Source organism: Zonotrichia leucophrys, chromosome 1 (genome assembly GCF_028769735.1).
Source record: "Zonotrichia leucophrys gambelii isolate GWCS_2022_RI chromosome 1, RI_Zleu_2.0, whole genome shotgun sequence".
Classification (NCBI taxonomy): domain Eukaryota; kingdom Metazoa; phylum Chordata; class Aves; order Passeriformes; family Passerellidae; genus Zonotrichia; species Zonotrichia leucophrys.
The window spans coordinates 105,361,311-105,372,826 of NC_088169.1; positions in this window are offsets into that span (position 1 = coordinate 105,361,311).

Sequence of the window (11,516 nt, forward strand, 5' to 3'; positions counted from 1 at the left end):
TTTTCCACTGCTAACTGTCTCACTTGTATGAAAATCAGTATATAAACTGGATAAACAGAATCTGCTTCTGTATGCATTGGAGGTACTCACTTCATCTGATTTATTGTCATCCGATGGAAATGCTTTAAGCAAAGGGATGCACTATGAAGAAATGCATTCTACTAGGAAAGGCTTGAGTTTGAAATTAAATCCTATGCTAAACTTTTCAAGAAGTACCTACCTTCACTGAAGTCTTTTCATAGCCCTGCTTATTTCTACTTTAAACTTCTCATTTATTGTACTTTAAGCCCCATCAGTGAATGTAAATGGGGTTTCACTATACGTTTAGTGCATTCAAGCATTCTTTGTTACAGTTCCCACCCTGCCGCATTATGTGAGCTCTGCCACGGAAGTCCAGCAGTCGGTTTGTTTTCTGCTATTAATAAAAGAACCTACTTTTCCGCACTTCTTTGAAGAAGTTGAAAGGGCTACATGTTGGAGGGGGAGGTGGTGGGGAACAGACTGTGGTGTAATCCCCAAACGCAAATGCTGTCTAGATTAGAAACCTCCCCGAAGAAAATTTACAAATGCTAAGACTGTGCTTTTTGTGTGAGGAACACTAGAGCAATAACTTAGCCACATACTGGGTTCTGCCTAATGCTTAGGGAGCCCACTAGGTGAAAGGAATTAAATGAAAAATAAAATCTTCCAGTTGGCTCTGTGCCGATGCCATCCAACCCTTTTGGTATCAAGTGACTTACTAATGCAACTATTTTCATGTGTATTTCATCACTGACGCATCTTAATATAATACTTAGGAATCTGTTAAAATAATAATAACAAACACACAAATGGGATTTACACATTGCCAGTGTTTTTACATAGTCCAGGAAAAGCTTAATTAAAGGGGTGGGACGTGTCTCTGCTGAATAGCTGTTTTTCCTTCATACCTTCCCATGCATGACACGTACACATCCAAGAAAAGAAGTTGGGGGTGGTGGTGGTGGAAGAAAACCACCCAAAACCAAAACCAAAATTACCAGCCCTAAACTACTCAGCACAACCTTGTTGATTTGCTTGGCCATTTAAATAAATGGACATGCTTCTTGTAGAGAATCACGGCCCCAGCGCAACAGCTAACGAGTAAAAGAAAAGTACAGAATATTGTTTGTCTTGTTCCCTATAGAATACTCATATTGCTCAAACTATCTTTACCATATCTAGTTTATCCCACAATTATAACTAATCTTTAACTCCTAAATAAGTAGGAACAGGCGCAAAGATTGCACTTCTGCAATCCTACCAGATAAACTTTAGTCTGTAGTCAACTGGAAGATTTTGTGATTAGTTTTAAATCCTACCTAATAAGTTAAAGATGTTTTTAAAGATGACATAATTTTATTGTGTTGATTTTATTAATCTTTCAATTATTCTCTAAGGCTCCCATCCACTTGTTGCTACTCAGGCACTGCAAGTGAAGCTCATCAATCAATTGAGCTGGATTCTGGTCAGAATATAACTCCCCATTAGAATCACTCTAGTGTTGCCAAGGAGTGCAACAACACAGCATCCAACAAACTTGGAAGATGCCTATTGTAATCATCAAACAATGAAAATCTTAACAGGGTGATGAATGCCTCAGATACATTGTTTGGACAAACCATTATTTGAACATAATAAAACAAATCTACTTTTAATTGAGTGATACAGTTTCAGCTGGCATTTTTATAGTAATCCAGATATATTTTTTCTATTGTGTGACTACCTAGCTAGCTATAGACTTCAGACTCAGATTGCAGGCAGTCTTTCTATCTTTTTTTAAATTTTTTTTGTAGGCTACAGTTGGCCCCTAAGAGGAGATGACTGCTTGTCAGTGTGAAATTATGTACCTAGTCAGGAATTGAGCATAATCATCACACGGACGAATCGAAATGATGGCTACATTTACTGCCTACAGAAATTTCTGCTGCACTGCATATTAACACACTGAAAATGTTGTGTTAGCTTATCGTGGATGTGCCGATTTTCATTACCCACGAAAATGCAGAACATCTCCTGTTAAACCTCATTGACATTTTTCATCAAGTGAATAGAGCAATGCCCTGAAATGTGGTAATTGTAGATTCTTGTTATACAACTTCAAGTAAAATATTCTTCCCTCTAATTCCAACAGTAATTAACTTGGATTGGAATTCCCTTGACTCATGTAGCAGTCTTCAGCACTGTATTAATGGATCTTAGAGTTTATATGGTTGGAAAAGAAATCCTGTCCCATATATACAAAGGTGCTAAAGACTTTCAGGTTAATGAAAATAATTGATGAAATCACCCCAGCTTGAGCTATGAGCTTTTTTTTCCTTATTTTTTTTTGCATTGTTTGGGTGAAATATGAAATGGTATATTGCTGAAACTTAAAATACCTCAAAAGTGAAGCTCCAGAAAATTGTTGCATCTCCCATGAAAACTAAAAATTAGACAATTATCATAATAATAACTCAATTGTACATGGCAGACAAAAGAGAAGCTAATACTTCCCTCTATTTTTTTGACTGATGTTTTGTTGGGCTATAGCTAAACAGCACTTTAGGTTGACAGTAAATTAGCAAACAATATGAGCAGGGAAAAAAGAAAAAAAAATCACGTGGGGGTTAAGATGTTTATGTAAAACAGTGATTTTCCTTTTTGAAATTAAAACGTACAAATAAGCTGGTGTCAGAGCCTAGGTGATCCTTCATTTCCACCGCATTGAGCAGGCTCCCATCAGCAGCAGACAGCCGCTAATATATGCGTCTGGCTCAGTCTGCTCCACCAACTTAGGAACCCATCGAATTGTTAATATCAGTCCTTTTTTGTATGCACCACACATCTTTTTCACTCTCTCTCTCTCTTCCTCCCCCTTTGCAAGAGCTTGTGTTTTTGTTTTTTTGTTTTTGTTGTAGCACAAGCTGATTACTCTGAAATCACTTATTAAAGAGCATTTAAATGGCTTTTGCACTGAAACAACATCAAGTTGTATAGAAATATATGATTCCTATATATAGAAATGTATCAAAATTCTGCACATATATCTAAGCATAGCATACTGAATATTATGCTTTCTATTTATTTGTGCTAATAGAGACAGCTTTCATATTCTGTCACTGGGTAAATGGGACTGCTTCCTGCATGGTCTCTGTAGGCGTTGTCACGCAGCTCCAGGACACAGAAACACGTTGTTGATCCTGGTGGAAATTCTGCATGACTGAAGACCCTGCTTCTTCCTCCCTCCATCCACCTCTGCCCTACCTGTGCACCTGAGGCTGAGCTGGCTGTGCTGACACTGGGGAAGAAGAGGGAGCAGGCAAAGAGGCAGGCAGTGCACCAGCTTTCCCATCACCATGGCAAGGGGCAGCACTGAGTATGATGGGCTCTCTCCATGAGCCACTGGAGTCATCCCAGTTCAAGCAGGAATGCAGAGGCAGGACTGCGTATTCACGACTTTTGCTGGAGCACCAAATACGCCAGGCAGGGGTGTATAATGATTCATTTTCTTCTCACTCTCAGTGCAGGGCAGAGCACAGCAGAAATCTTCAGACTGACAGAGACAAAATGTTTCACACCACAGTTTCACCTTCATTGTACATACTGTGTTAAATGCAAAATTAATTCAGAGTGCTGAATTTGAACTATCTTCATTCAAGAAAATTTTGCTGATTGAAAAATAAATGCAATGATAATATTTGATATGCATAGATGGGTGCATCTTACAGCTGATTAAATCTATAAGGACTTTTATTTCGACAAACTCTACGTGTAATTTAAATTATATATTGACATGTATATAACAACACACAGTATATTTTTATCTCATTATACAGCTCGAATGAACAGAATATGTGTTCACCTGATCAGTATCTTAAATAATCTGTTTTCAGTATTGAAAACTGCTACAGAATATATGTAAATTCCTAACAATGTGTTTCACGAGTGTAGCACCTACCTGGGTGCATTTGTCTTTCCTATACACATTCCAATCTACTTTTCCAATATTTCCTAAACAGAAATCAACGTTGAATATAACATTTGTGTTAAAAAGGTTACCTCTGCATCTGAATTTTTGCAAGTAGCTCTTTTGGGTGTTCTTAGCATGTGGGACTGACAGTTTACGAAGAAAAGAATTACATATTTACAGGAACAGTATCATCATTGTAATTGCTAAGGAAATATTTTTTATGACTATTTAAAGACTAATTATATCTTGAGCAACTTGAAAACTATGTACTGAGCATAGTTTCTGTCTCTTAAGAAAACAAGACAAGAAGAAAAAGTATTATACTAACAGATAAGAACAATTTATTTAAACAATAGTGTTGATGCTTACAATAAAACACAATTCCTCCCACACAAGTGGGAAAAATATACTGTAGCCAAAATACCACTTTTGAAATGAACAAATAGTTTAGATGCCTGATCTGTGTGAAGCCTTTGTTTCAGTGAAGTCTGATGTATCAACAAAATCCTTCAGCATCTTGGTTAGACACAGGAAACAGAGAAAAATGACTCAGAACTAACTCACCTATAAAATATTAAGAAATACAAATCAGATGACGTGTTTTAGATCAGATGTTTGAGACAAATAAGCAGTACAAAATAACTCATGTGCTTGTGAATCTCCTTATGCAAAGTCAGTGAAGAACTTAACACATGAGGGACAAGCTACAGCTCACACTGGTTATTTTCAGAGGGATAAAAAATATAAGAAGTGATGGAGAAGTTACAAGTTGAGTCCGGTGCTTAGAGTATTGTGGGTTTGCTTTAAATTGAACAGGTACAAGAAATATGTTTCTGAGTGCAGAGGGCTGTTAATGCTGTAGCATGATTTTTAAACCAATATTCTCTTTCAGATTAAAATGTAAATTAAATGAGAGAATATTTTAAATGACATATTGTGTTCTCACTTGGACAAAGAAAAAGGATGGCAACTAAGTACAAAATACTCTTTGTTCCATGTTACAGGAAAAGCTAAGCAACAGTTTTCCTGTAGACTGAAATCATTATTCAAACAATAGAATTAATGTTTTCTAGGCCTCAAACATCAGTGTTTATGTTTTATGTTTTAAAAGTCAATTGATGCTTGAACAGTAAGGATGAATATATTCTTTTTGGTAATTATTTATTAGAATTGTCCACAATAATAATAATAATAATAGTAATAGTATTAATATTATAGTTGGAAATATTTTATATATTTTAGCATCTGTTTTGAGTGGGAGTTTTGTTGTTTTTATTGTTTGGGGGGAGTTTTTTCGTGCGAACTAACATCCAGGTTAAATTATAATTCTAAATGTTACATGACATCTAGTCCAGTTTTCTAAACATATAAAAATGTAACATCCCAATGCTGCACGATGAGTAACAGTTGTTTGGATTTTTTTTCTTTTTTTTTTTTTCTTTTTTAGGACATCTACAGTTCTGATGCTTAACATTTAAAATAGTTATATTTTCCTTTTTACCCTTCCAGGCAAGGAAAGCTCCTTTGGTTCTCTAAATTCTGCAGAGAAACAAACACAGTCCAAAGCTGCTGGTTCCCCTCCGCCTAGGTCCCAAGAGCCTGACTTGTGATTGTTGCTAAAAAACCTCACAAGTTAGGGTCTCAGGGACTAGGAAAAGTCCGATATGATCCAGAAGAATTCGTCTTCCAATAAACTGAATTGTTTAGTAGTCATAATCGCTGTCACCAAAACTTTCACTGCTATTGTTAAATAGAAAAAAAAACCTAAACCCAAAAGAAACCCTAAAACCAATGTCCCGTCCCCCCACCAAATCAACACCACCTCCTTCCCCCCAAATAAACAAACCACAGTTTCAAGTAGGGGGCAGAAAAGATCAAATAAGCAGGCAAGACGCATACATACATTCGAACAATGTATCAGCTGACCGAACAGACTTTTCTGAGAGTATGGTCCTTAACTTTTGAAAAGAAAAAACAAAGAACACAGGATAAAAATCTTCTCTGCCTTGTCTGACAAGTAGCTATGTTACTATAATGCATCAGAGGGAAGCGTCTACAAATGGGTTAAAATCTGCTTCCAGCAGATTTGTACAGTAACAATTTTGTTCTATTTCCTTAATGCCTGAAAGAAGGATTAAATGCTTGTTAAAGGGGTTCTAATTGAAATATTTCCCCGGTATACTTTTAGTCCTGCTGTTCAGGTGGGCCCTGGGTTACAGAGTACTTTAAACCCATCCACGATGCAAGGATAACCTTTGGGCGTGTATTCACTTTTTGCCTCTTCCCCACGTTCCACATTTAATCCTTCTACAGACTGCTAGAAAAAGCTTCTTCCTTTCCAATGGCAAAACTAGCCTTCACTTCATAAGCTGCAGAAAACACTGACATGCAGAGATTGTTGTCACTTGAACCAGATTACTCAAAGCACACATAACTTTCAAATACTGTCGATACAGTAGGAAGAATTGCTCGGATTTCCCAAATAATTTTGTTCTGAAGCCGAACACTTTTAATGGCACAACCACAATCCTGAATTACTTTTGCATTCATTCTCCTCCGATCTTTAGCCTTGTTTGCAGAATAAAAAGGAAAATTTCTACTTTAGGGACAGGATCCATCGTGGCTTTTTTTTTTCCTCCATCAGATCCCAGAGCAAAAGAAACAGCAGCCATAAAGGTCCTAGCCACTGGAGCAGAATCTGGCATAGAAAACTCAGAGCTCTTCGGGAAGCCGTTCAGCTTTAAAAAGGAAAAAAAAGAGAAGGGGGGGAAGAATTAGAATCTCTGCTGGTCGAACAGGTGAACCATCCATTTACAAGAAAGCTGTACAGAGTGCTCTGCGAAGAAAAGATTTGCCAGTGCCCCCCACCCCCACCCCTGCCCTTCACCCTCCCTTCCAGACTGATACTTCAGATTTCAGAACATTTTGGATTATTTACAATATTATTTCAGCTGATGATATAATGCAACATTATATAAGAGCCGTTCCTTTGTCACTGTGCACCATTCAATCAGTTATGCCTCAGACACAAAATAGTTAAATGAAACAAAAAAATATATATATACATATATGAGAGAGATATATATGTATAGCAGTCCCTAGATTTCATTCAATTTCTTTTTTTAAAGCTGATCAGGATTTAACAAACAATTTTGACCACAGCTTTCAAATCAATAATTAGAATGAAAAATCTCTCCCCTCTATAAATATGACATTAACATAATTATACCACCCCCATCGCATAGACCCATCCTCTTTAGGGAATACATCTGATGCTCTGAAGATGGAAATCAGTCAGATTTTAGTTGCTCTCGAACGTACCTTTGCTTCTCACTGACTGACTGGCTTTACCTTCCATGCACACACACACACACACACACACGGTCACAGCACACACTCACACTCACACACACACATGCGCACACACACACTCACACACACACACAGGCACAGAAAGGCACGGCAAAGCAGCGGATGCTGACTCAGAGCAGTTGTGTGTGGAGGGGGTGGTATCGGCTGGTATTTTCACTGCACTCATCATTAACATTAACTCACTCTCTAGCATCCACCCTCTCTCAGACCTGCTGGACTGCAGCATTTGCATGACGCTGTCACTCTAGCCCTTGTGGGTCAGATGTTAGAAGAAAAAAATAAAAAACAAAAAAAACACCTCAAGGCTCTCATAAGGAATGCCTTCATTTCTTCCAAAGGGTCCCTCTTCTTATTTTTCCACCTTTCTACTTCCTCTGTTGCTGTGTCTCAGTTGTTTGACATCTTTCCGGAAGAAAATGTCTTGAGCTGCAATAAGCCAGTAGTCAGTCGGTCCTCCCCTCACCTCACACTCCTATTCCCACCCCCTTTTTTTCCTAATCAATAAGACAGATCTCCAAATGCAGTTGTGAAAACAGGCTCTGACACACAGACTTTCATCCTTGATCCTCTGCCTCAGGAATAGCAGGCAACCCAGGCTCACACGTGATGTAGAGAGAAATAATGCCAGTAATTCTTGAACAGTCTTAGGAGTTTATTCTACGCCTTCTTCATTTTTTCCTCTGCTCGAATAAATACCAGTGGGAAGGACACACTAGCTCTCAAAAGCTACAAGGATCCACTTCTTCAGAAAATAATGAACATTAAAAGACTAATATTAATCTTCCTCAAAATTAATGCTATCTTCCTCCCCCCTTCATTGTACTCTTTATAAGTAGGAATTGTCTCATAGCCAAAATCCTGCCAGGGTCTGAATCACCATTCACTGTGCTGAAATCGTGAGTTTCTGGGCTTCAATTGGCATTTAACTGGACTAAGCAATTTTTTTCCTCTTTTTCTTTTCTTTTATTTTAGACTTCTTAGTTAGAATAAAATAAAAAAAATAGAAGCTGCCTGTATCAAAGGGAGCACCGCAAGAGAACAATGGCAATACACCCGCACCACCACACTGAGTACTGAAAATGCATGTTTGAGCCCCACTTGTGTATTTTTCTGTACGATATTTGCTCCGTTTTGGTAGAGAAGTCTGAACACATACATACACACCGAATACACACACACAGAAACTGAAGACATGTATAGAAAATATACAACACAAAACAAAGCACAAAGGCTGATAACTGAAACACAGGCACAAGTTGTCTGACAGGCTATGAAAATCCACAGAGTATAATCATTGTGTGCATTTTTACCTTGTTCCTTTGTTCTTAAGGCAAGGGACTTTAATGGCTTACGGTGTTGACAGTCTTTCGGCTTTTCCCTTTTTTACGCCAACAGTATTTGGGAATTACTTTTCCAGACAATACCACACCACTGTGATTCGCGGTATAGAAATTATTTACCAGAGGGGGGGACAGGTGATACGCAATTCACCAGCCAATTCTCTGAGCTGCCTGGTGCTGTGGAAGCCCTCGGCGTAGCCGGGCGGGCAGGTCCCAGGATGCAGCGCTGCAGTCCCGGCTCAGGTAGCCCTTTTGGCAACCTTACGGCAGCAGCAGCCAACGGGAAGAGCATCCGCTCGCAGGGAAGGTCCAAAAAGAAAATACCACACAGCCCCAGAGTAAAGGAAGGAAGCCAAAATGCCAGGTACACGCCCTAAGCCCAGCTAGTGCGCGCTTGGGACCAGTCGTGGTGATGGTGATTGATTTCTTAGGAAAAGGATGGAGGAAAGTAGACAATTAGGAAACAGTTAAGTTTGTAATCTCGGAGAAAGGGAGAGACGGAGACAGACACACACCCACATACAGAGAGCGAGCGAAGAACGCCAAGCATGAGACAACAAAAACAAGACCAAAATCAGATTTGGGAAACTGAAAAAATACAGGATTACAGCATTCAGCTTAGCAGTTACTGAGGTATATGAAAAAAAAAAAAAAATTACCACATGCACAGCATGGCTTAAAATACTTATTGCCATCAACAGTCTGTGACGGATGCCGGCTTCTTACTGCTATACGTACATTAGATTGGTCATCGCCTCTTAATCTCCTTTTGCTCAGACCCATCCATTTTTTGCTGCTCCAGCATCTGTGCCCTTTATGCTTTTTTTCTGTATAGTTACCCACAATACCCTGGATAAATTAATGTCATGACCTCACTATGGCTATCAGAAAGAAAAAAAAGGTCTACTATTTTAATAATTGAACGTGCACGTACAGCAAACTGCCTACTGATAGCCCAGCTTTGTGGACTGCCTCCAAAAGCAGCCTTTGCTAGCTCTGCGAATCAGAGACAACAGATGCAAATACTGGCCACAGAGCCCCGGCTCTCTGCCTTGCCTTTTTTTTTTTAAAAACCCACCCTTTTCAGTCTGTGCCACTTCATTTTCCCTGTGCCTCTTCCCTCAATGGTTAAAAACATTAGCCTGATGAAATTAGAGGCTTCTGAATAAAAGGATGAAGATGAGTGAAAATTATAAATGCTTGCAGATTCTGGAAATTTATATCCAGACGGTGAGTAGGGAAGGGTACCCAGGTTCAAGTGCTGAGCCTCACTCGGGAGCACCTCTGGGGCCAATGGGACTGCAGACTAGATTAAATCAATAGTCGTCTGAAACGAGATGTCGTAATCAATCAGCTCAATTACCACTGTCATAGATCTGGGCTTAAGGTCTTTCCTGATTCCACTCTTCTAATCATTAACCCTTATACATCCTCATAATAGGAACTCACGCTTGCTCTGCTACCCTACCTTCAGACCAACAAAGTTTAGCTTATCATTTTCTTCTCTTTTTTCCTTTCCCTATTTAAATAACATCAGAGTGGTTCAGTAAGAAATGTTTTAAATGTGAATATGGCATTATTAGATAAGATTAGATGCACTCCTTTAAGTGTACCTATTATATATGTGCTGCTGTGCACTTATATATTATTATTATGCCTCCGGGAGTGGCTGGGTGGATCAAAGACTGCTGTTTAATTAACATTCAACTCAGCTGTTTCCTTGGAGATTAAAAATAGAAGACTAGTTGAATTAAACTGAAGCTGTTCACTCCTTTCTCTAATCCAATATTACAGAACCCTCCTCCCCACAACCTAGTTAGAAACAACTCATTTCTGGTTAATCAGCCACCAGGAAAATCCATTTTCAGTTTGAAGGTAAGTGTGAAAAAGTTGGAAAGACAGTTTTGTGTGCATGTCTGAATTTCACAGAATTGCCCATCATTTATATTTTGCATCCTCAGTACAGTAAATCCTCATGCAATGCAAGGAGAAAAGAACCATCAGGCTTGACTATGAGCAGAACTACTTTAAATTCTTGCCTGTATATATTATTTACTGTGTGAAGATTAAATGTCAACCATAAAACTTTTTTTTTTTTTTTATTCCTGTGCAGGAAAAGATCTAAGAGCTTTTCATTAAAATGCTACAGCAGTTCTCACATATCTGTCTCTGATTTTGTTAGGAGGAAATAAAGAATACAGGTAGCAGGTATCCAGAATTCAGGTCTCTTAAGTCTGATTTCTTCTCTTAGACTTAAATAATAGTCAAGAAAGAAAACCCTGGTACATTTACACTTACATCACTGCCTGTACACACTGCCTCTGCTTCCAAGCAGAACCACACCTTTTTTAACCATAGATCTGCTTCTCATCTGGACAGACAGCATGCACAGCCCCACTCCAGGCAGCACTGAGAATACTAAATAGCAGAATTAGCTGTGGTAATGGTATTTTGGGGGGGAATTTGTGCTCCTGGAGATGCCAGCAGTGGGTCTGGGACAGGGGCAGCAAACACAGATCTCACGGCAAAGGCTGAGGTCGGGGGTCTGTCTGGGCAGGGCTCCATGCTGTCCAAACCAGGTTATAATTGGAGATCGACTGCTGGATTTAATGACCCGCTGTTTTCATTAGGAGAAATATAAAAATTGGTCTTGAAAATGATTCAGCTGCTAGCATAGGTGCTTTTTAACAGGCTTATACCTCAGCCAGGAACAGCTTGGTTGCAGTCACTGACCCCTCACAGATGGAAAAAAAATGACCTCAGCTTTGCCTCTTTTCTGGGAAAGCTGTAGCTGGCAGGGGGATGAGAAACAAAAAGAACCTTAATTTTGTCCT